General features: G+C 40.9%; 1 protein-coding gene and 1 long non-coding RNA gene across 2 annotated transcripts in view; one reads left to right on the top strand and one right to left on the bottom strand.

Annotated features, from left to right (window-relative positions):
• Positions 1–24,258, bottom strand: part of EPHA8 (EPH receptor A8) — an 876,683-nt gene that overhangs the window by 289,259 nt on the left and 563,166 nt on the right. The gene's annotated exons all lie outside the window — the stretch shown is intronic.
• LOC146867876 (uncharacterized) overlaps positions 1–24,258 on the top strand; it is a 39,847-nt gene that overhangs the window by 7,740 nt on the left and 7,849 nt on the right. The window contains exon 3 of the long non-coding RNA XR_014962378.1: positions 14,702–14,833. This is a non-coding gene — a long non-coding RNA (uncharacterized LOC146867876). The remainder of the gene's footprint in view (positions 1–14,701; positions 14,834–24,258) is intronic.

Genomic DNA, 24,258 nt, shown 5'->3' with positions numbered 1-24,258 from the left:
GGAGGGAAAGGACTTACAACAGTAAAAAACGACTTTAGACATTTTCACTATCAGCACAGGTAAAACATAAGTACACATATCGTACTTAAATACAATGCATCCTGCCCTATGAACCTTTAGGGCCTACTTTAGGGTTGACTTATCCATATTCAAAAGGAAGATTTAGGACAATAAAGTTTTTTTAGCCAGGTCAAAATGGCAGTTGAAAACTGCACTATATTTTTAAATATTTGAAAAGAAAAAAAAACGTACCTCTTCGCGCCGCTGCCGCCTCCATCTCTTCTCCCTCATTGCTGAAAGGTCCAGAAGCACACAGGCTCCCCTGAGCCAATCACAACGTTGCAGTGCAGCGTTGTGATTGGCTCCCCCGAGCCAATCACTACGCTGCAATGCAGCATTGTGTTGGGACAGGGAGTCTGTGCATTCTCCCCACCCCATCCAGGCTGCAATGCAGCCTGGGTGGGGAACATGCAAAGTGCGCAGGACTGTTTGGCTGGCCTGAGACAGCCGGCCAAGCAGTCCTGTGCACTCCTCCTCCCTGAGCCGCCAGCCCCGCCCGCCCTAACCCATCCTTGCATAAAAAAATGTAAAAAATGAACTTTGCTATTATCATTTTATTTTTCTCTTCTCCACTGCTCTGAGAGGAATGGAGCGACGCTTTTCCGCCCTGATCATCATTAGTGCTTTTTGAGCACTGAGCGAGTAAGTTTGCAGTAACCTAACTACTTTTTGATTCAGTGAGGTTTTGGCAAATTGAGTTTTAGCCCTATAGTATCTATGATTGTGAGATTTGTATAACTTTTCATTTTTCCACTCTGTTCTTTATTGTAGAAGTTCAGTCTTGAGCATGTGAATGAGAATCCAATGTTCCTGGAAGGGTCAAGGTGACAAAAAGGAAACGAAGTCGGCTGCAGATGTAGGGAAAAAAGCTCTTCACATTTTGAAAAGGATAGGCCACGTTAAATTGCATTTCTGCGTTTTTGAACTGCCGAAAGATTTGTAATCAAGTTTGGATAAGATATTGTGCAAAAAAGATGGTGCTTTACAGATATTTTTTCCATGTTTTCTTAGTAAAGGCGATCACCAAAACTCATTTGGTATGGCAGGGGCAAGTTGCAGCTGTCAAACTGAAGGTTTTTGAATATTTCATTTATACCCCATGAAAACCTCTGGAGCATTAGCCATTTGTTGTTAAAATTATGATGCAAAATGCACTATTTGGCATCTTTTCTCCAAAATGTTTTTAAGGAGAAAACCCAGTGCCCTGTGGCGTAAGAAGGTGTTACTCACTTCACTTGTTTGCTTCCTTTTAGGAGTGTATTTAGGCACCACAACTTTCTAGATTCAGAAAAAGGTGTGAATTCAAAGAGATCTCCAAACAAAACGTTTTGGACCCTTTTCCTGGAGGGGATGTACATAAAGAATTATTTTTCAGAAACCTGGAATTCATGTTGTGATGCCCTGACGGTATGTTTCAGATGGCTTCACCCAAAGAAATAGGATCAAGTGTGCAGTGGTGGCTGGTAAGGAACGGGAGTGGCGGAGCTGGGGGGTGAAAACTGGGGGATGAATAGCATTTACCTCTGCATGGCCACCTTCTCTCCTGCACTTCTCTTCCTGACTCCTGGAAGCAAGAAGCACACAGGCTTCCCTAGTCAAATCATGACGCTGCTGTTACCAGCATGACGGCAGCATTGTCACTGGTCAGAGTGACCTGCTTTAGCGCTGAGCCAGTAAGTGGCACTTTGTGCCTGTTCTCCACCAAGGCTGTACAATACAGCCAGGTGGAGAACATGTTAAGTCACATGACTGTTTGGCTGGCCCAAGACAGCTGGCCAGACTATCATATGCACTTAAGTGCACATATTTCCTCCTCTCCCTGCTGTGACAGCCCAGTCCCACCCTGCTCTGACCTGGCTCGCACTGAAAAATACAATGATAATAACATTGTGTTATTATCATATTATTTTTCCTTTTTGCATTGCTAAAAAGCACTGGGCGATGCTCCTCCGCCTTAACGTAGGAGTCGCCACTGCAAGTGTGAGGTATTGCTGCACCCTATTCTGTCTCATTACCTTCAATTTGAAATGACACCCTTTGCCAGTTCATTTGGATGTGGAAACTACTATGGCCAACTCTTTTCTAGACAAGACATACCTGCCCCAGAGTTAAAATCAAAGTAGATACATAATATGGGACATAAAGTATGCTGGAACGCAGGTGCACTTTAAAAGATGCAGGCTTCTACAATGGTTTAACAAAACAAAACACCCAGTTGCCCATTCTACAGCATGAGCTGCGCGTGCTCGGAGCTGGTAGTATGGTCCAGTGCGTTAATGCTACCACCTACACATACAGTAATTTTTAGGTGACAAGTTTGAATCCTGAAGGCTGACTCAGCCCTTCATCAGTCCCAGGGTGGTAAATTGAGCAGAATGAATTTAGTTGGTATTAATATTTATTGCTATGCACACAGAAATGGTAAAAGTGTGGCACAAAGCATTACATATCAATATTTCATCAAGGCAGGAAACATCACTTTAAACACACCGACAGAAAAACATTGTATTCTTTGATTGTCATGGATATAACTTTGGTGTCAGGTAAGGAATAATCATGAGAGATTCATATTTTGAAAACGTTCTGGGTCATGATAAGAAGGCCTCACTCCATGGTAGAGCTGATGGATATAAGAAAAGCTAGATTAATTTACAGTGCACAGCAAACCTAAAAAGGTAGATCTCAATTTAGCAACAGAGGTAAAAAAGGCTACTTACATTTATGGCAGATTTCCAGTGTTTACCATCACTAATAATTGGTAATGATGAGGCTGCTGCATGTTATTCACTGAGCAATAAATGATTTACAGAGACTCTAAAGGGTCCTCCTCATGTGGAAGTCAGCGAATTTCTAGTCCCCTTAATACAATGACAAAAATTCATGAAATTATACTGATTGGACAATGTTTTGACATAGTGTTCCAGAACCGTATCATATTTGCTATGTGTCAGAAATGCCAGTTGATTGTTCTTTCCCTGAATTCTCATTGTTAGCTAACAGGCAGTGATTTATACTTTTACTAACAGGTGAATAAAAATTGTCCTAGTGAAATCCCAAAGACAATTTGTTTTGATTTCAAAGTACTTTGTTGATTTTGTGGAAACTAAAATGAAACAGTAATGCAAAATACATGTTGCAGGTAGGTACAGTGTGTTATTCTCTCGTACAAGATTGTTTAGCATAATGCACTGGGAGCAGAAGGTAAGCAAAGCAAAGCATAAGGTAGACCATACCAAACCCTGAATGGGGAATAAAGCATAAGAAAAAGAAGTGAGTCAGGAGGTCTACATCAGTGGGCATGACAAACATGTGATGGGACAAGGCAACATACATACTTTTGTAAAGGTAACAGTCTGACAATAAACATGAGAGGGATTTAAAGTAAGTATTGGCTATGGAGCCAAATCGCGGGGTGCTGGGGGACTCAAGGTGGTTTGGTATTCGCAAAGTAGTTGTAAAGGGCCAGATGTATGAACCGTTTTTCCTGTTCGCAAACTGGCCGATTTGCAGAATCGGCCCGTTTGCGAACGGGGAAAAGCCTTTTGGGATGTATCTTCCCCAAAAGCCATCACAAACTAAGGAATCAAAAAATTTGCGATTCCTATTTTGCGAATGCCTTTAAGGAATTGCAATTTGCGATTCCTTAAATGAAATTTTGCAAGCACCCAAAATTTGCGATCTCGCCTTAAGAAATCGCAAATTAAACCAATTTCAAGTTGGTAGTAATTTGCGATTTCCTAGAAAAAATCACTTTTTTCATTTTTCTAAGTGCCATGTGGCGCACGACATGCCCTTAGGGCATGTATGTGCGCCACATGTGCACACATGCATATTTCAGGGGTGCAACAGGGTGTCCTTTTGGCACCCTTGCATCCTTGAAATTGCATTCGCAATTTGCAAGTACCTATTGGTAAATTGCGAATGTCTTCCCATTCATTCCTATGGGCCACACCTTTGGTCATACTTTTATTTTATTGGTACATTAGGTGCATGCACCTGCCTAAAGAGTGTTTCATCACGCTGCATATTGGTGAAGTGTCCTTGCACTGAAATCGAGATGCATTGTTATCTTTTACGCAGATGGGTTCTCTATTTCCCATTAGTAATGAGACTGTCTCACAGTACTTGAAAGGCTGTGGTACTGTGGCCAGAAGTGATGCATCCAGTTTCACCAGCATCACACCTGGAAACCGATGCACAAAGCAGGTAAGCCGGTATGCCAAGAGCTTGCAATCCACTCTTGCACCCTAATCTTCCCTATGTCTGTTCACTGTCCACTGCACCCTCTGAAACCCCATCACTGTTACCCATGACCTGGGATTTCTATCTGGTGTTACAGCCAGCATGGTGACAGCAAAATGGGGTCTGTGGAATACTTAGGGAGGAAGTACAGAGCCTTGCAAAGTATACTTGCTTGACTGCAGATAGGGGTGGTGACGTTTTATGTTACTTCGTGGTCCAGGAAGTGTGCCTGCTCTGTGCCTGCCTGCTAGTGGGGTGTAGTAATGCTATGGATGGTTGCACAGAGCTGTGTGCACTGTGTTCTCTACCAAGCTGCTAATGGCGCCGGTGCTGTTGGACATCATCTCTGCACCCATCAGTGGTGTATGCTTCATGTTGCCTACTTGCCTGGAGAGAGGAGTGTCCAGTTCTTTGGGGAAAAGCACAGACCTGCATGTTCCCAACCCCCTATCAATTTGGTGACACAGATTGTTTGGGACATTATGTTGGAGCCCAAGGGGTGTGCTTACTTCATCATTGCTACTTGCTTGGTGATATGGCAGGGAAGTGTTGTAGCAGGGGCCCTTGGAGGCCAAGAAAGGTGTGTCCACTCCATGTTCTCTACGAGGGTGGTAAAAGGGAACTTGTTGATCGATTTCCACATGTCCACCTTCTCCAGTATGGCCAGTGAGCCATTCAATGAAGGACATGGCAACATTTTCTACCTGCTCTGCTTCCTTCTTGGCTTCTTGGGTCAAAGGGCCAGCACAGCACAAGATATAAGGATGCTTTCTGTGAGCTCAATACCGAGTCAGAGGCTACACATACGGAAACATAAAACATTTCATTCACGGAGCCATCCTTCCGGTGGTTACTACATACTGAGTTTCTCTTGCCTGTGGAATTAATCCAGTTAGTGTTATTTTCTTTGAATCCTTGGTAACAATTTTCAGCTCATGAACTATACCTTCTGCTCCATAACCTTCATTCATATTGCTATCTAGGCAGGATGTAGCAGTGGCAGTATCAGCCTCCAAATAAGTTATCAAATAATGGAGGGCCAGCTCACCTGTAGGCCAGCTCTTCCAGATAACCCCCTTCCAGAGCCCTACTAGCCACAGAAGAGGAAGAAATATATTATTTTCAAGTAGTCTGCTGCTTTACCACTTCCAAGTCTAGCAACGGCTGAGCAGCTTAGCTATACGAACCCATAGACACTGGGGGCCAGATTTATCAAATTTTAATGCAAAGCAATGCAGCAAGACAACTTGCTGCACTGCGTTAAAGGGCGAGGGCAGGAATTAGTCGTATAAACCAATATATGGCGCATTCCTGCTCTCTACCTGTGCTGGCGCATAATCTGCTGCCTAGCATCAATGCAGGCCCCTCTGCGTCATGGTGCAAAGGTGCCTGCTTTGCAGGCAGGCCTGTTTTGTGATGGAAGGGACACCAAGCTGCAAAACAATCATTAGTGGCATTTTCCTCTTTCTAAATCTGCGGCAGAAACTGAAAACAAGGAGAAATGAAGATATTTCTGCTCGCTGTGCCTTCCTTCGGAAGACCCAGCATTTTGATGCATTCTCAGGTTTACCAGTCTTAGAAAATCTGGGAATATGGCAAAATACATGGATGGATATATGGAAACACCCACGCTCCACCATTGAACGCCTTCTCAGCGCAGAGTAACGCAAAGGGACTTGCACTGCCTTGCTTTACTTCAGATTTACCAAACAACGCAGTGCCACCCTGCATGAAGCAATAACACTTCAATCCCTTGATAAATATGCCCCTTGGAATACAAGTGTGGTACTTTCAATTACATCTCCAGCTTGCATTCCTAGTGCATTCCCGGTGTGTAGTGACATGGGCACTGCCAAAAATAGCAGCTTATCTAATGCTCTGCTTGTGGAAGCATCTCACTGTGAGCCTGGACAGCACCTCAGGTTGGCTCCCAGGTGTCTGTCTGTTCCTCTCATTGTTAGAGCCTTCAGAGAGTCAGCCAATGAGAAGAGTATGTGGGACCTGTGATGTAGAGCATAAAGTAGCTGCTGCTGCTGCCTTCATATATCCCTCCTGTCACCTCATCCTGCATCCTTGTTTCCTGTTATCCACATCCTGTCCCATACATGTCAACAACTGAGCTGGTAGCCTGCAGTCTCTCTCCTGCAACCCTTTCATGCATATGTAGGTGGTAGACTCCTCTCAATGCTCGAAAGACATGCGGTTGAGCCTTTAGTTTTTTTAATTTCGATCTCTCTGGCTGACTAGCACCATGTGGCTTTATGGTGCTGAGGCCAGAGCTACCTCTTCATGCTGCTGTCTGCATAATTGTACGGCCATGAAGCCATCCATACAGGAGCCGAGATTGATGCCACCGCCTGGCATTTAAGGAGGGTGGAGGTGAAAGGAGATGAGCTTTGGAATATCTGTGTGTGTTTTTGTGTGTGTGGTCTCAATCATGACTGTGTGACTGAACATTTGAGAATGCTTGTGTCCATGTATGAGTGTGCCTATGTGAATATCTGTACATATGTATCTATGGCTGCATGGCAGAGCTGGCATGGAGGGTAGCTTAAAGAAGAGCCTGGCATGTTGTGGCACAGGTGCCCTTTAGCAATGTGTGTTTTCCTGCCTTAATAACCGCCTCTCCTTGACATATTGTGGGTGTTGGACGTGGCCCTTTTGGCAGGATCATCCCAGAACTTTTTGCCTTCCTCCTGTATTTTTTCTGACCTGTTGTGGTGGTGGTTGAAGGACTCTGGACACTTTTATCCCTGCTGATCAGTGCTAAAGTGCAGATGCTCCCTATGGTAAACTTGGGAAGATTGGTCTACACCTGTTTAGCATATTCAATTTACCTTGTACAGTGGTATCCCATATACCCAGTGCCAGTAAATTAAATGCTACTGGTGGCCCTGCAGGGCTGCTTTCACCACCCACTGAAGTAGCCTTTCAAACCTATCTCAGGCCTCTGCTTCTGCAGGGCCTGCGTGTAGTTTACTGCTGCTGTGACGTGGCATATAAAGTGGTTGCCACGTCCGCAACCCTTTTACTACATATCAGTCACCCCTAAAGTAGGCACTAGCTATCCCTAAGGGCAGGGTGCCTGTAGGTAAAAGGTATGACATGTGCCATGAATACGTGGCATGTCCTGGTAGTGACAAACATCCTGTTTGGTTTCTCACTGCTGTGAGGCTTCCCTCTCAGAAACCCCATTTCTAATAGTGGGAATGTGTGATAAAAATCTGATTATCCAGTAGATGAAAAATTTCCATATTTGAACAATTATAGGCATTCCTAAAAAATGTATAAGTATCCGTAAGATTTTGGTTTGTTAGGTGGGGATGAAAGCTCCACTCAGACAATCCTTGTCAGGGTGCATTACAAAAGTCACTAAATTCACCTGTGGTGCCTAACCCTCTGGTAGTTTGGCACAAACACATTCAGGCTTAACATAAAGGCAATGTGTAAAGTATTTATGCAGCACACACCCAGTAATAAAGTTTAATAATAATAATAAAAACAACACAATAAAAATCCCAAACCAATTTAGAAAAATTGATTAAATGTTAATAAATAAAATGATAACAATCCAACCAGTAGTACTGGAGATATTAAATGTAATTTTTTAAAATTAAAATAGTGCCTAAGAGCACAAAGTGCCACTCAGGGTCATCTGGTAGCTCTAGACTGGGGGAAAGTCACAAGTTCAGATCACCCGGGAAGAAGCAGAGCTCAGATACAGGGATCAGGTTAGTGCCCCTGAAAAATCAACTTCAAAGTTCAACGTGAGGATTTCAGTTCGCATTAAAGGAAGCCAAGCATTGAGGACCATTGAAGACGGCCTTCGCAGTAGTGCAAGGAACAGGTCCTAGGTCACAGATGGACATCGCTGTAGTGGGAAGAGCCTATCAAGCATCGAAGATGGTCCTTGATCGTCATTGCTGGAGCTTCGCGTTGGTAGTCATAGTGGACTTTCGTTGCTCTAGTGTGAAGTGCAGGTCTCACATTTCCGGTTGACCCTGGTGGTGACTGTCAGGGCAAAGAGCTGGTCTCATTAGAACTTTGTGATGGCAGTCGTCCCGGGCAGCAGAGTCTTGGTACATGGGGGCCCGTTCACTGTCATGAGGAAGCCAAATGTCAGGATTTTCACCTTTTCCTTAGGAGGAGTACACTCTGATGCCAATGAAGGGTTCAGGACAAGGGGAAACACAAGATGGGAATCAGAGACTCACTCCAGCTACGGCCAGCAGGACTCACGCAGGTCCAGTTGCAGCTCCATGTAGGTCCAGTTGTAGCAAGTCAGCTGGGCAGTTGCAGGGAGGCATCTAAAGCGTGTTGTGTCTCTGTAGCTCATACAGGAGGTCAGCCATTCAAACACTTGCCTTCACTCTGGTTATCCTGGGATGAAGGCAAGCAGGTTTAGTGTTCCTTTTCAGACAGATGGCAGTTCTTCAAGTATCAAGGCAGTCATTCTTCTGTAACTACCATAGGTCCAGAAGTGTTTTGATGAGTGACTCTGGAGGTCCAATATTTATAACTGGTGCAGCCTTTTTGAGGGGACATCCTCTCCTACTCCTACATCTGGTTCTGTAAAGTTCTTCTCCTGTCAGGCTCCAAACTGTGGATGACAAAAGACAGGGCAGGCCTGGTGTCAGATTCCTTTGCCTGTGCATGAAGCAAAGTCATTTGAAGTTTAGGTGCGACTGAGCTCAGCCTCTCTCCAGTCATCCTGCCAGGATGGTTCATCCTGTCCACACCTAACCCCACTTTGTGCTACTGCCTGGAAGTAATACACAAACTACATCAGCAGAGCCATTCACAATCATGTGTCCTAGGACACTGGCATTAGAAACAAATGGTCGGGACACGAAAATGCCAACTTTTAAACCAGCCTGGCTGATGAGGGGTAATAATCGGTCCCAGGCTGCTTGTTTCTGGTCCAGAGAGGCCTGGCTTTGCAGTTCAGGCTGGACTGTTCCCGTGAGGAGAAGGGTCAAGACTGATTTCAATATGGCTGGGTCTAAACTGGGTTAGCATGGTGAGCAAAAGAACAATCAATTTAACCCAGATCTCTTGACTGGATGTGAATGTTTGTTTTGGTCCGCATTCCGTCCATCATTTGTGTGTCTTTAACTTTCTGAAAGCGAAATTTTCAGAATTGTGACTTAAAACCCAACTATACCATTAGATAGGATTTTAAATTACAATTCATTTGAGTGTAAACAGCTTATCTCTATCTGCTTTATCTGCTCCCAATCTAAAGTTATCACTTACTAAATGTAATAAGTTAACCAAGTGTCAATGGGAGGGAAAGGCCTTACAACAGTGAAAAACGACTTTAGACATTTTTCACTATCAGCACAGGTAAAACATAAGTACACATATCGTACTTAAATACAATGCATCCTGCCCTATGAACCTTTAGGACCTACTTTAGGGGTGACTTATACATATTAAAATGGAAGATTTAATACAATAAGAAGTTTTTTTGCCAGGTCAAAATGGCAGTTGAAAACTGCACTATATTTTTAAATATTTGAAAAGAAAAAAAAACTTACCTCTTCGCGCCGCTGCCGCTTCCACCACTTCTCCCTCATTGCTGAAAGGTCCAGAAGCACACAGGCTCCCCTGAGCCAATCACAACGTTGCAGTGCAGCATTGTGTTGGGACAGGGAGTCTGTGCATTCTCCCCACCCCATCCAGGCTGCAATGCAGCCTGGGTGGGGAACATGCAAAGTGCGCAGGACTGTTTGGCTGGCCTGAGACAGCCGGCCAAGCAGTCCTGTGCACTCCTCCTCCCTGAGCCGCCAGCCCCGCCCGCCCTAACCCATCCTTGCATAAAAAAATGTAAAAAATGAACTTTGCTATTATCATTTTATTTTTCTCTTCTCCACTGCTCTGAGAGGAATGGAGCGACGCTTTTCCGCCCTGATCATCATTAGTGCTTTTTGAGCACTGAGCGAGTAAGTTTGCAGTAACCTAACTACTTTTTGATTCAGTGAGGTTTTGGCAAATTGAGTTTTAGCCCTATAGTATCTATGATTGTGAGATTTGTATAACTTTTCATTTTTCCACTCTGTTCTTTATTGTAGAAGTTCAGTCTTGAGCATGTGAATGAGAATCCAATGTTCCTGGAAGGGTCAAGGTGACAAAAAGGAAACGAAGTCGGCTGCAGATGTAGGGAAAAAAGCTCTTCACATTTTGAAAAGGATAGGCCACGTTAAATTGCATTTCTGCGTTTTTGAACTGCCGAAAGATTTGTAATCAAGTTTGGATAAGATATTGTGCAAAAAAGATGGTGCTTTACAGATATTTTTTCCATGTTTTCTTAGTAATGGCGATCACCAAAACTCATTTGGTATGGCAGGGGCAAGTTGCAGCTGTCAAACTGAAGGTTTTTGAATATGTAATTTATACTCCATGAAAACCTCTGGAGTATTAGCCATTTGTTGTTAAAATTATGGTGCAAAAAGCAGTATTTGGCATCTTTTCTCCAAAATGTTTTTGAAGGAGAAAACCCAGTGCCCTGTGGCGTAAGAAGGTGTTACTCACTTCACTTGTTTGCTTCCTTTTAGGAGGGTATTTAGGCACCACAACTTTCTAGATTGAGAAAAAGGTGTGAATTCAAAGAGATCGCCAAACAAAACGTTTTGGACCCTTTTCCTGGAGGGGATGTACATAAAGAATTATTTTTTAGAAACCTAGAATTCATGCTGTGCTGCCCTGACGGTATGTATCAGATGGCTTCACCCCAAGAAATAGGATCAAGTGTGCAGTGGCGGCTGGTACGGAACGGGAGTGGCGGGGCTGGGGGGTGAAAACTGGGGGATGAATAACATTTACCTCTGCATGGCCACCTTCTCTCCTGCACTTCTCTTCCTGACTCCTGGAAGCAAGAAGCACACAGGTTTCCCTAGTCAAATCATGACGTTGCTGTCACCAGCATGACGGCAGCATCGTCACTGGTCAGAGTGACCTGGTTTAGCACTGAGCCAGTAAGTGGCACCGTGCGTCTGTACTCCACCAAGGCTGTACAATACAGCCAGGTGGAGAACATGCTAAGTCACATGACTGTTTGGCTGGCCCAAGACAGCCGGCCAAACCATCATATGCACTTAAGTGCACATATTTCCTCCTCTCCCTGCTTTGACAGCCCAGTCCCACCCCGCTCTGACCTGGCTCGCACTGAAAAATACAATGATAATAACATTGTGTTATTATCATATTATCTTTCCTTTTTGCACTGCTAAAAAGTAGAGGGGCGGTGCTCCTGCGCCTTAATGTAGGAGTCGCCACTGCAAGTGTGAGGTATTGCAGCACCCTATTCTGTCTTATTACCTTCAATTTGACACCCTTTGCCAATTCATTTGGATGTGGAAACTACCATGGCCAACTCTTTTCTAGACAAGACATACCTGCCCCAGAGTTAAAATCAAAGTAGACAAATATTACGGGGCATAAAGTATGCTGGAACGAACGTGCACTTTTACAGATGCAGGCTTCTACAATGGTTTAACACAACAAAACACCCAGTTGCCCCTTCTACAGCATGAGCTGCGCTTGCTCGAAGCTGGTAGTATGGTCCAGTGAGTTTAATGCTAGCCACCTACACATACAGTAATTTTTAGGTGACAAGTTTGAATCCTGCAAGACTGACCCAGCCCTTCATCAGTCCCAGGGTAGTAAATTGAGCAGAATGAAATTAGTTGGCAATATTATTTATTGCTATGCACACAGAATAGTAAAAGTGTGGCACAAAGCATTACATATCAATATTTCATCAAGGCAGGAAACCTCACTTTAAACACACCGACAGAAAAACATTGTATTCTTTGATTGTCATGGATATAACTTTGGTGTCAGGTAAGGAATAATCATGAGGGATTCATATTTTGAAAACGTTCTGGGTCATGATAAGAAGGCCTCACTCCATAGTAGAGCTGATGGATATAAGAAAAGCTAGATTAATTTACAGTGCACAGCAAACCTAAAAAGGTAGATCTCAATTTAGCAACAGAGGTAAAAAAGGCTACTTACATTTATGGCAGATTTCCAGTGTTTACCATCACTAATAATTGGTAATGGTGAGGCTGCTGCATGTCTATTCACTGAGCAATAAATGATTTACAGAGACTCAAAAGGGTCCTCCTCATGTGGAAGTCAGCGAATTTCTAGACCCCTTAATACAATGACAAAAATTCATGAAATTATACTGATTGGACAATGTTTTGACATAGTGTTCCAGAACCGTGTCATATTTGCTACGTGACAGAAATGCCAATTGATTGTTCGTGCCCTGAATTCTCATTGTTAGCTAACAGGCAGTGATTTATACTTTTACTAACAGGTGAATAAAAATTGTCCTAGTGAAATCCCAAAGACAATTTGTTTTGATTTCAAAGTACTTTGTTGATTTTGTGAAAACTAAAATGATACAGTAATGCCAAATACATATTGCAGGTAGGTACAGTGTGTTATTCTCTCGTACAAGATTGTTTAGCATAATGCACTGGGAGCAGAAGGTAAGCAAAGCAAAGCATAAGGTAGACCATACCAAACCCTGAATGTGGAATAAAGCATAAGAAAAAGAAGTGAGTAAGGAGGTTTACATCAGTGGGCATGACAAACATGTGATGGGACAAGGCAGCATACATACTTTTGTGAAGGTAACAGTCTGACCACAAACATGAGAGGGATTTAAAGTAAGTATTGGCTATGGAGCCAAATCGTGGGGTGCTGGGGGACTCAAGGTGGTTTGGTATTCGCAAAGTAGTTGTAAAGGGCCAGATGTATGAACCGTTTTTTCCGTTCGCAAACTGGCCGATTTGAATCGGTCCGTTCGCGAACGGGAAAAAGCCTTTTGGGATGTATCTTCCCAAAAGGCCATCACAAACTAAGGAATCAAAAAATTTACGATTCCCCATTTTGCGAATGCCTTTAAGGAATTGCAATTTGAGATTTCTTAAATGCAATTTTGCAACTACCCAAAATTTGCGATCTGGCCTTTAGAAATTGCAAATTAAACCAACTTCAAGTTGGTAGTAATTTGTGATTTCCTAGAAAAAATCACTTTTTTCATTTTTCTAAGTGCCACGTGGCGCACGACATGCCCTTAGGGCATGTATGTGCGACACATGTGCACACATGCATATTTCAGGAGTGCAACAGGGTGTCCTTTTGGCACCCTTGCATCCTTGAAATTGCATTCACAATTTGCAAGTACCTATTGGTAAATTGCGAATGTCTTCCCATTCATTCCTATGGGCCTTTAGGCCATCCTAATCGGGTCCTAAGCTCTAATATATCACATCTCAAAATGTGCATTTGCAGAAGGGTGAAAAACTAACTGACTAAATATATTAATAATAATATTAACTAGGCAGGCACTTGTTTGTGATCTACTGTGATTAGCTGTGAAAACAGAGATAGTGGCCTGCAAGGGACTACAGACCACCATCCATGTGAGTGTTACCAAAACTGAAAACATTTGCCCTGAAAAAGAACAGGTGCTGCTTTTATAAAACCAAAAGGTTTCTGTTTGCTAATAAATTTGTGGGGAGCATACAATGGTCCTTTGACTAATGCCTGCTCTCCCAGTCAATGGTTTTAAGCTATAATTGCAGTCTCAAAGATCATATGTACAGGTTATTGCAAATCACAATTCAAAAGAGATGTCCCTCTCATGCTCCCACTTAACTGTTATTCAGAGTGACTTGCTGAGTCCTTTTGAGTGTTGGAAATACTTTTTGTATGAGGTATTTTGCAGCTCACAAAATACTCTTTTGGATTCTTAACCCATTTATGACAACAAAAGTGTTTTGAAAATTAGGGGCATAATACTGTAATTAAACCATTTTGTTAATTGACCATGTATTATGATTATACATACCATCCATTACATTTGTTTTTCCAAACGAATGAATTCTCAAAAATACAAACCATTTCAATAAATCAAAAAAAGTTGTTTAGCCTATTTGGATACATCCGTCATTCCTGGCTGCATACAGGTAGAGAACATTGATAACAATAGCCACTGGCATTATTGTATTCCATGTTGTACCACATGTAAGTCCAAGGAGGTGGTTGAATGTGATGTTATTACATTAATTGGAAAGCATGAAATAATGCTAAGAGTTGTTTTTTTATTACTTTTTTATCTGCTTTTTCTATTTGTATTTTTGGGAGAACAGTATCTATGATGAAATTCACAAGGAGCACACTAAATACCATAAATTTGAATCAGCATGTAGAGGCAGCAGCTTCTGTACAGTCCGTTAGACCCAATTCTCTTTCACTAAATTCCTAATTCAAATTTTATAATTCAGAGTTTTGAATTCAAATGTAGTCATCATGCCAACCATCATGCCAACCATAACAAACTACTCAAAAGTTTGAAAATTCCCTCTCTGTTCTTCAGCGCCAGACCTAATTTTAACCATCCAGCTGTGCAGTGTTCCAACAAAACAATAGCGGACAGAATATTATGAGATACCAATTTCATATCTTAAATATAATGAAGTCAAAAATATCACGGCTCGGAATATCAGAGGTAAGAGTATCATTTTAAAAAATAATTTTTAATATTGTTAATGTCATTGTGTTTTATATTGCAATTTATCAAAGGTTTTGAGTGTATTTTGTGTATTGTCTATTTTATTATATTGTATGTGTTTTTAAATTGGTTCTATTTTTTGGTGTAATAATTTTAGTAATGGGATGCTGGGTTTGCAAGGGAATCGGGTGGGGACAATTTTTTTTTAAGCAAATGTAATATATTATGTGTAAAATTGTTTGTTACAGTTTCTTTTTAATCTTAAATATTTTTTATGAATGTATATATTTTAATGACATTAATATTGTTATATTTTGTAAATTGCTGAACTTTTTTTGTTATATAATTTGATCAAAAGCTTTTGACTTCTTGATGATTTAAAGTATATTTTCTATTTATTTAAATAATTGAATTCAATTAATGTTATCATATTGTTGATTTTAAATTAAGGTGTTTTTGTAATTCATTTTTAAATTGGAAATATTAAAGTTTTACATATTTAAAAAACTTTCATCTTTTAAAATGTTTTTATTTATGTTGCAGTCTATTATAGTTATTAAGTTGGTAGCTAAAGTAAATAATTGCTATATTTATTTTTTTGCAAGTTATCTCTGTTTACATGTTTTACGTTGTGCAATTTTGGGATAGTTAAAATATTTTTAAATAATGTATTCTTTTTAGTATAATGTATATTAATATTTCGTGGCATTAGTGAATTTTTACATTTTAAAGGATTTTCCTTAATGTCTTTTTGTTTGCCATGGGAATAGTAAATGTGAACCTCCCTCCAACATAGTAACTGTGACCCTCCTCACTCCCCCAAATCCAGTGATTTTCCAATGTAGAGAACTTTGGAGTTGGAATAGTAAATCTGAACCCACCAAAGTCCAACACTTTCCCAACTGTGACAACATTTGGAGTGGGACTAGAAAATTTGACTCCTCTAAAGCCCAACCCTTTCCACAATATGTTTACGTGTGATGTGGGATTAGTAAAGTTGAATTCCCCAGAGTTCAATACTTCCCCCAATGTGTTTAACTTTGTAGATGGAATAGTAAACCTGAACTCCCCTAAAGTCTAACCCTTTCCCCAATGTGGTTAAATTGAGACTGGGAATAGTTAATCTATGTACTTGTATGTCCAATACTTTTCCCAGTGTGGCAAAGGTTGGAAGATTAATTGTAAAACTGAACCCCGCAAAGTTCAACACTTTCTCTAGTGGAATTAAGTTTGTAGTAAATTAAACTTCCCAATTTATAACAGTTTCTCCAATGATGCTATATTTTTATTGTATTGGGCATAATAAAGGTGATACCAATGAATTGTTGGCATTTGTTTGTAATTTGTTCATTGAAAGTTATTGCCATTTATAGTATAAATTACTCCTTTGCTCTTGATGTAGTGTTTATAAAGTATTATTTTTACCTTTTATCTTCATATACACTTTCTAAACATCTCCTACATTACAATTTATTTACTGTGCAATATTTTTCAATAATTAAGACATGATCTTTGGAATATTGCTTTTTTTTTACTTCAGACTAATTGGAATTACACATGTGATATAGTTGTAGTGCAAAAACATTTTTAGCTAAGGTATAAATCTTTACAATATTGGCATTTTATTTAAATATTGCTATATATGAAAAAGTAGTGAAGAAATATGTGAAATATTGTATCGGTATTTTTTATATAGGAGCATTTTTTACCATTTTTAAAATGTTCTTTTTATTTCATGAATATTATTATATAAAATTATTTTTTTTAACATTGATTTCTGGATGGACATCGTCTTACAATTTTTATTTTTTTCAACCTTTTTTCCAGTTGCAATAATTCTGTAAGTCTTTCTTTGTCAATTTCAATTTCAAAGTATGCTTTATTCGAATATCATTCATAAAAGCAAAAATACAATTACAATAACAATTTCTTACATGATTAAAAATAAGATTAAATTATGATCAGAAGTTCAAATGCAAAGCATACATGTACAATTTTTGTCTTATATAAGACCCTATAAACGTACTGTTCTTTTGTCGGTAAGTGGTTTGAGTTTTTTTTTTTTTTTATTAAAAAGCACAAGGTAAATAGTTGAATAAAAATACTTTAAAACCATGATAGAAATGCAGAAAAAGTGACATAGGACATAGGAGAGAATAATCAAAAGACTAGCAGTCTCTCCCTAATCATGAGAATAATCAAGCGACTAGCAGTCTCTGTCTAATTGACCACGCCCAGCCTAGATATTTTGCAGTGGCTACTGAAATCCATGGCAGAGTACTGGTACGTATAATACGCAAGGCCACGCTACCACTGGTTGTTCCTAAATTTTTACGCATCGGGGACAACCAGTTACGCCTTGGGACCGCGTAACACTCACAGGCAAATAGAAAATGACCAATAGTTTCTTTGCTGAAGCCACAAGCGGGACATCCGTCACAAGAACCCCCTTCCCACTTGGATGTCAAAAATTTGAGGGGAAGTTTGCCTGCTCTCAATTGGAAAAGAAGCTTTCTTTCCATGGGCCTTGTTATAATATCCCAATATGGTTCTAGACAAGGATACATCTTGGCCTCTATGAAGTCTGCAGTCATAGAGCCAGCACTCGAACTATTCCAATACCGGCGAGCAACCATCTCCCAATAAATATTCTTTAAAGTGCTTTTAGATGGGAAACAGGCTCTCGCCAGATCATCCCAGAGTGAGCACAGACCAAGCTCAGACAGGGATGTACTAAGTGCTTTTAGCCATCCTATTTTATGATAAACATCCGACCTTATAATGTCTAAAAAACCATCTGCATAATGAGAAAGGGCAGGAGTCGTCCATAGCCTGCGCCAGTACAGGATAGGGCGAAGCTGAACCAAGTCTGAGATTGCTTTTCTACCCAAGTCATATTTAAGGGGCAACAATGGAGTACTTTTAGGGACGCCTGTTATAGCCCTTAAAAATGTGTTTTCTGAGGTTTGGAGAATAGCAATCTTCTCAAAGCCCCAGAGCTCAGCAGCGTAAAGAGCGGAGCCTAGAGCCTTTGCTTCATACACCTGTAGAGCGGGTTTTACAGGTTTTGTCAATGATTTTCTATGCTCTGTACAAATTGCACCTGCCAATTGCCTATGTCTAAGCGTAGCAATATCAACATGATGCCTCCAATTCTTCTCGCTAGATACATGCATGCCCAAATATGTGAAAGTATTCACTACTTCTAGCGGGCGGTCATTTAGAATGATTTTAGATTTGAAGCTACGGTGGGGGTTGAATATCATAAGCTTTGTTTTGGCGGTATTAACTTCTAATCCATACTCCCCACAAAATTGATCAAAGATAGACAAGGCACACTGCAATCCACTAGGGGTTTTAGATAGGATGAGCGTGTCATCTGCGAACATTAAAATAGGGATTTTAGTCCCAGCTAAAAAAGGAGCATCCACTTGTGCAGAGGTCATGCGAGCAACAACATCGTTTATATATAAAGTAAAAAGGACAGGAGCCATCGAACATCCCTGCCGGACTCCCCTCTCTACAGGGAAGTCTGTGGTTACCAAGCCAAGTCCTCCCCACTGTATTCTGGCATAATTATAATCATGTAGCCTCATTATCAAAGATAATAAATCGCTAGGAAGACCCTGCCTATTTAGGGCCGTCCAAAGCTTAGATCGGGGGACAAGGTCGAAAGCGGCACGTAAATCGACAAAGGCCGCATACAAGCTTCCTTTGCCCAGCGCCACCGTCTTCCATTGTAACAGGGTGAAACGGAAAACCTGATCCACCGTGCTTGTGGATCGTCGAAAGCCAGCCTGGAATGGTGAAAGAGCATTAGTCTCATCTACCCAATCCAGGAGCCTATTGACGATCACACGTCCCACGACCTTTTGAATGGTATCTATGAGGCTTATTGGCCTGTAATTACCCGGAAGGGATCGTTCGCCCTTCTTAAAAATAGGAATGATGACTGCACCCTTCCAAGATTTTGGTATCGCAGCACCCAAGGCAATGGCATTGATGAGAAGATGAATATACTGACACCAGCGATCCTTATCATTTACAAATAGATCAGCTGGCACACCATCAAGACCAGGGGCACGTCCGCAGGCAACTGTGTTCAAGGCCAACATAATCTCAGCTGCCCCAAAAAGATTCACTTTGGGAAGGTCTACACTAAATTCTTGGGCCATGTTATCATTATTTTGAACAGCATACTGGTTTTTAAAGAATTTTATCCATTCTTCTTCAGGCACATTGTTATGTGGGGACTCGGGTAAACCAGATTTTCCCCATCTGACAATGTGCCAAAATAACCGGGAGTCCCTACTGTCACTGGCTGCCTTTAACTCGATCCAGTGGTGCTCATCCCAAGCTTTTTTAGCCTTACTTATACTAGTTTTATAATTCTTTCTAGCGGCTTGAATTAAAGTAGATTGCCCCCCCTTGATAGCTTCACCTAGGGCTAATCGTGTTTCCCTACATTGTTCATTATACCACTTGGCAGGCTTAGGGACTCTATTACCTTTGTTTTTCACGGGTTTAAGGAAATGCTCCTTAATTGCACAAAAGACAGAGTTATGTATTCCTTCAACCTTATCTAAGCCAGTACCAAGTGGATTAAGGTGCTCTATAGCTGATATTGCTGTATCCACCTGACCATTGATCTCAGCAATCGCCTGAGGATTAATTGCTACATTTTCCCACCTTAATCTCCGCATATCATTTGTGGGGACAATCCGTGGAGGAGCAGTCACAGAAGAACATGGAGGTAAGATGGTATAGGACCACCATTTGTGAGTAGTGCACAAAGGATTATGGTCACTCTCGATCCTTTCTACAACCTCCATGTCACCAATCATAGGCCATAATTTTAAACTACATAACACATAATCAATTCTACTGTTATGTCGGCCATTGTCAAATGTACTTGACCCATTCCTGTCGCCACTAGTCCTACCATTTAGGGCTCTTAAGCCCTTTTCATAGCATAAAGTATTTAAGCCAATAACATCAACAGTCCACCGCGGAACCGATGGAAGCTCTAGTGTAGGAACACCCCATTGTCGATCCTCCTCATCACCGAATAAGTCATCATCGTTAATTAAGGGTTCAAATGTTCTATTAAAATCACCCGCGATGACAATATTGTTGTTTAAGGAATAGGTGTCGAGAAGACTAGTTAAAGCAACTAAGACATCAGACCTCCCCCCCCTTGTTGCTCCGGACATAAATGTTATAGATATCCAATCTACCTAATTTTTCTAAATCCAATCTGATTAATTGGATATCTTGGTTTTTAGTGTCAACGACTTTAATGACCAGCTTTAAACACTGGCGAACCCATATTGTTAGGCCTCCCATGGGTCTACCCCTAGGGCCTTTTGTAGCCGGCACGGAATAATTCAGATATCCCTGAACAAAACAAGGTTGGCATGACCAAGTCTCCTGGAATATGCATAGATCATAGTTATTAATAAAACAGATCCAGTCTACGGATTCCAGTTTGGAAGTCAGCCCGGCAATATTCCAGGACAATAAGCTCCCCGTAGTTCCCTGAGAGTTGTTAGGGCAATTAGCTATTGATGGAATATCGGGGACTTGCTTTGAACAGATATCTGTGGATATTTCCTTCTGTTGATTTCTTATCTTATTAACAAAAGGAAATGAATCAAACGATGGCTCAACAGGACTCACTAACATAACCTGATTATTATTAAGTCAATCTACATCTTCAAGGTTGGCTAACACCTCAAAACGATTTCTCGTCGAAATCGAAACATTAGATTGAATGCAAGGTGAAGCCCCAAGATTAAAGGTATAGACTGGCCTGGGTCTAGGAAAAAAATAAGTTAATTCCCAGGTTGTAATAAAAGACCTCATATGGTTTGTGTGCCAGTTTAAGATATGTTTGACGGCTCTGGGGTCCTTGAAGTTAATCAAGATAATGTCTCCATTTATGTTTTTTGGTATATTACCCAGCCATGGTAAGCGCCTAACATGTAATATTGCCCCATTGATGTACGAAGGGAGGGGGCGGTTTTGTCCTAACCAATGAATGACCTTATTTTTTAGTTGTGAGTATTCCTCTATAGCATCATCCTTCAAAGTGGGGACACCCGCAAGCACCACTACAAGAGGGACAGCTTCTGGTGGAAGATTGATAGAAAGAGATCCATGCATCTTGGCCATAGGAACCAAGCGGCTACTCTTTGTATCGAGCTCTGCAACCTCATGTGATGGAATGTTTCCTCCTCTGCATGCTATATCCTTTTTTAACTGGATTGACTTAGGAATGTTAGAACTTCCTGCGTGGTTATTCATTATATTATTAGTACTACAATCTCCCAGTCTAACTGTCTGGTGTAAAGGTAGAGTAGAAGATGATACCGCAGGAACAGTAACAGTGGAGAGCGGCATTATTGGCTTTACAGGATTCATACATAAATCTCCTTTGCTACCCAGTAAAGATTCTACTCTTGCCAGCCTTTTTTCAATGCTTTTTAAACTGTCGACAATGGGTAGCATTTGCATTTTAAATAGTTTCTCGATTTTGTCCATTAATTCCGCAATCATAATGTCGTTTACAAAACAAGATACCGAGGTACCAGGGATGGATATATCATTGGTGCCATGGATAGGGCCATTGTCAGTGTGAGCCAGAATAGATTTATAGCTGGATTTATTTTTGCTTTTATTTTTATGGGCCTCAGAATCCAGCTTCCTCCTCTTTCTAGGTAATGGACCTGATGGTTTAGGTACCCCAGGAGAGATAGTATTTTGGGATGAGGGTACCATTACTTGTAATTCATCCAGTACAACTGGTTCAGTAATTACCACAGTAGGAGAAGATAAAATAGAAGAGGACACATCTTTGGGTAAATCGGCCATAGTTGGATTACCAGGGAGTGTTAAGACATCGTTATTGTCCGAAAAATGTAAAATATCATAGTGAGAAAGAGCACTTTTGTCAGGTGGAGTCTTTCTTTGTCATTCTGGGTTGTTCCTGGAGCTTGCAGTCGCAGTTTCCATTGCTGATCTCCAGTTCAGATACAACTATTTCAAACAGATGTTCTAGGGGTTTATTGGTAGGACACATGGGTTTAGCCTTAGTTAGGATAGTTTTTGAAAATGGATATTGTTTAATTAAGCCTGGGCAAAGCACTACGCTACGCTCGCGTATTTTGCAAAGTTTGCGCTACTTCGCACTACGCGAATTGCCTGTAGCGTAGTGCAGCGGTCATTTTTTGCTTGCTCGTGCTCCTCAATGTCAAGTTGGCGACCACGAGCAAGCAAAATGACATCCCGACAAGACTTTTTCCTCGTTCGCGATCAGCAACATCAAGTTGCCGATCGCGAGCATGGAAAATAAACCTCCCGGCGAGCTTCTCAACACGGGGAGGTCAGGTTTCTCATTGCAAGTGGTCGCGTATGCTCGCGACCGCTCGCGATGAGAAACTGCAAGTCCGCGTTGAGAAAGCTGCCGCTCAAGTAGACATCTACTCGAGCGGCAGAAAACGACCGCTTGCACTGTGCAAGATGCAGTTTGCACTGATTGCACAGTGTGGACAAGCATCCGGCACTGTGCAATCAGTGCGAACAGCATCTTTCACAGTGCAATACGCAGTTTGCGAAGCTATGCATAGTTCGCGTAGTGCGAAGTGCACTTTGCGTAGCTACGCGTAGCGCAACTTCGCAAACTATGCCCAGGGTTAGTTTTAATTGAGATTTTTCGTGTAGTATATGTTATTTAGTTTACGGTATTGCAGTAGGCCTTTCTGTAAAATGTTATGTTTAATTGTGTATTATATGTATGTTCTATATTTTGTGCATTGATTTGTTTCATTTTATTTTACTGTGCTTTACTTTGCACTGCATTTGTAAGCGTTTCTTGGTGGGTTTATATGGTTTTTATTTTACAAATGTTTATTTTTGGACGTCAGATTTTAATTTTAACTTGCATATGTTGTATTTTGGGGTTTTGAGGGGTTCCTTTGATTACTGAACTCATATTTGTTGTTCTATTTTTGTCTGGGTTATTTTTGCTTTTTTGTGCTCTTTTAAAAAAATTGTTTTTAGGATTGTATTTTTTGGATTGTCATTTTACTTACCAGGACTCCAGAGACAATTTTTTTAAAATATTTTTTTTATCTTATGTTTCTTTATTGTTGATATACATTTTGTTTTGGAATAACACATTTTTATAAGTAGCAGAAAAGTGTTAGTTTAGTTAAAATATTATTGGTTATTTTATATTTTATATTTATTTATTCCTAAATATATTATATAATACATGTTAATTATCACTCTGAATTTGTGTCTTTTGAACTATTTTGGTAATCAGATTGTTAATTTAAATTAGATGTAATAATATTTATAAATAAATGTTCATAGCGTATGAGAGTTTGTGTTTTGGGAAGCGTAAATAGTGTTGTAATCTAGTGTTGTTTTTGATTTTTTTTAAGTGAGGTTCTTGCTAATGAGACTAGATATGGTAGGCCAGTGTTGTTAGTAAAGTGTCTAACTTTGAATGCTAGGAATTCATGAATTTGTTTAGTTTGTTTTGAGAGGTCTGGTTTGAGTTAGGTTAGGTAATGCTCAGTTCTTAGCTCTTGTTAGCTTTGGTCTTTTTTAAGTATTCACAGTGTAAAGCAGAGGTCTCCCAACTTTTTGATGCTGAGAACCCCTTGTCAAAAATTTCTAGGACCTGGTATTCCTCATCATCGACAACTATCGACAACAATAAACGCCCCCAATTCCCAAAGCAAATAATTTTTGCAGTGGGGAAATAATATTAAACAGTGATTAGCAAACCAATGGTCAGTGAGCGTGGGGGTGTAGTAAAAGGTGTAGCTAAAAACAAAGGGCCTTATTTATGAGGAATTGCTGCCCTACGCTAATGTGAAATGGTAAGAATGCACTATATTTACAAAATAGGTGCATTCCTGTCCTTTCCCCTTGCGTTGGTGCACAAATTGTTGCCTAGAACAAACATAGGCAGCATTGTTTTTGTACAGGAAGGGGCACCTTCCTTCACAAAAACAATCAGAGTGGCGTTTTCCTCTTTCTAAGTGAGCTGCAGAACGCAGAACACATGGAAAGAGGAAAAAACAAGGCTAAACGAAAACATTTCTCCTTGTTACGCCTCCGATGGGGAGGCATCCGTTTTTGGAGCTGCTGCAGGTTTACATGATTTTGTAAATATGGGGCAGCATCAAAATCCATGGATGTTGCATGGGAACCCCACGCAAACCCATAGAACCCCTCCTTGATGCAGAGTAAGGCAAAGCAGAGATTTGTGTGCTTTGTCTTACTCCATATCTATGAGGCCATGCAAAGCCATGCAGTGTGACTTTGCACCACCTCATGGGTATAGTTGAGACGCTTGAGCTGCCGTAGCATCAAAAAAAGTGATGCTCTGGTGAGGCGCTAGCCTCTCA

The sequence above is a fragment of the Triturus cristatus genome, chromosome 1_2 (genome assembly GCF_964204655.1).
Source record: "Triturus cristatus chromosome 1_2, aTriCri1.1, whole genome shotgun sequence".
NCBI lineage: Eukaryota > Metazoa > Chordata > Amphibia > Caudata > Salamandridae > Triturus > Triturus cristatus.
Note: the sequence above shows the minus strand (reverse complement) of the source record. Positions and strands in the feature narration are given on the sequence as shown.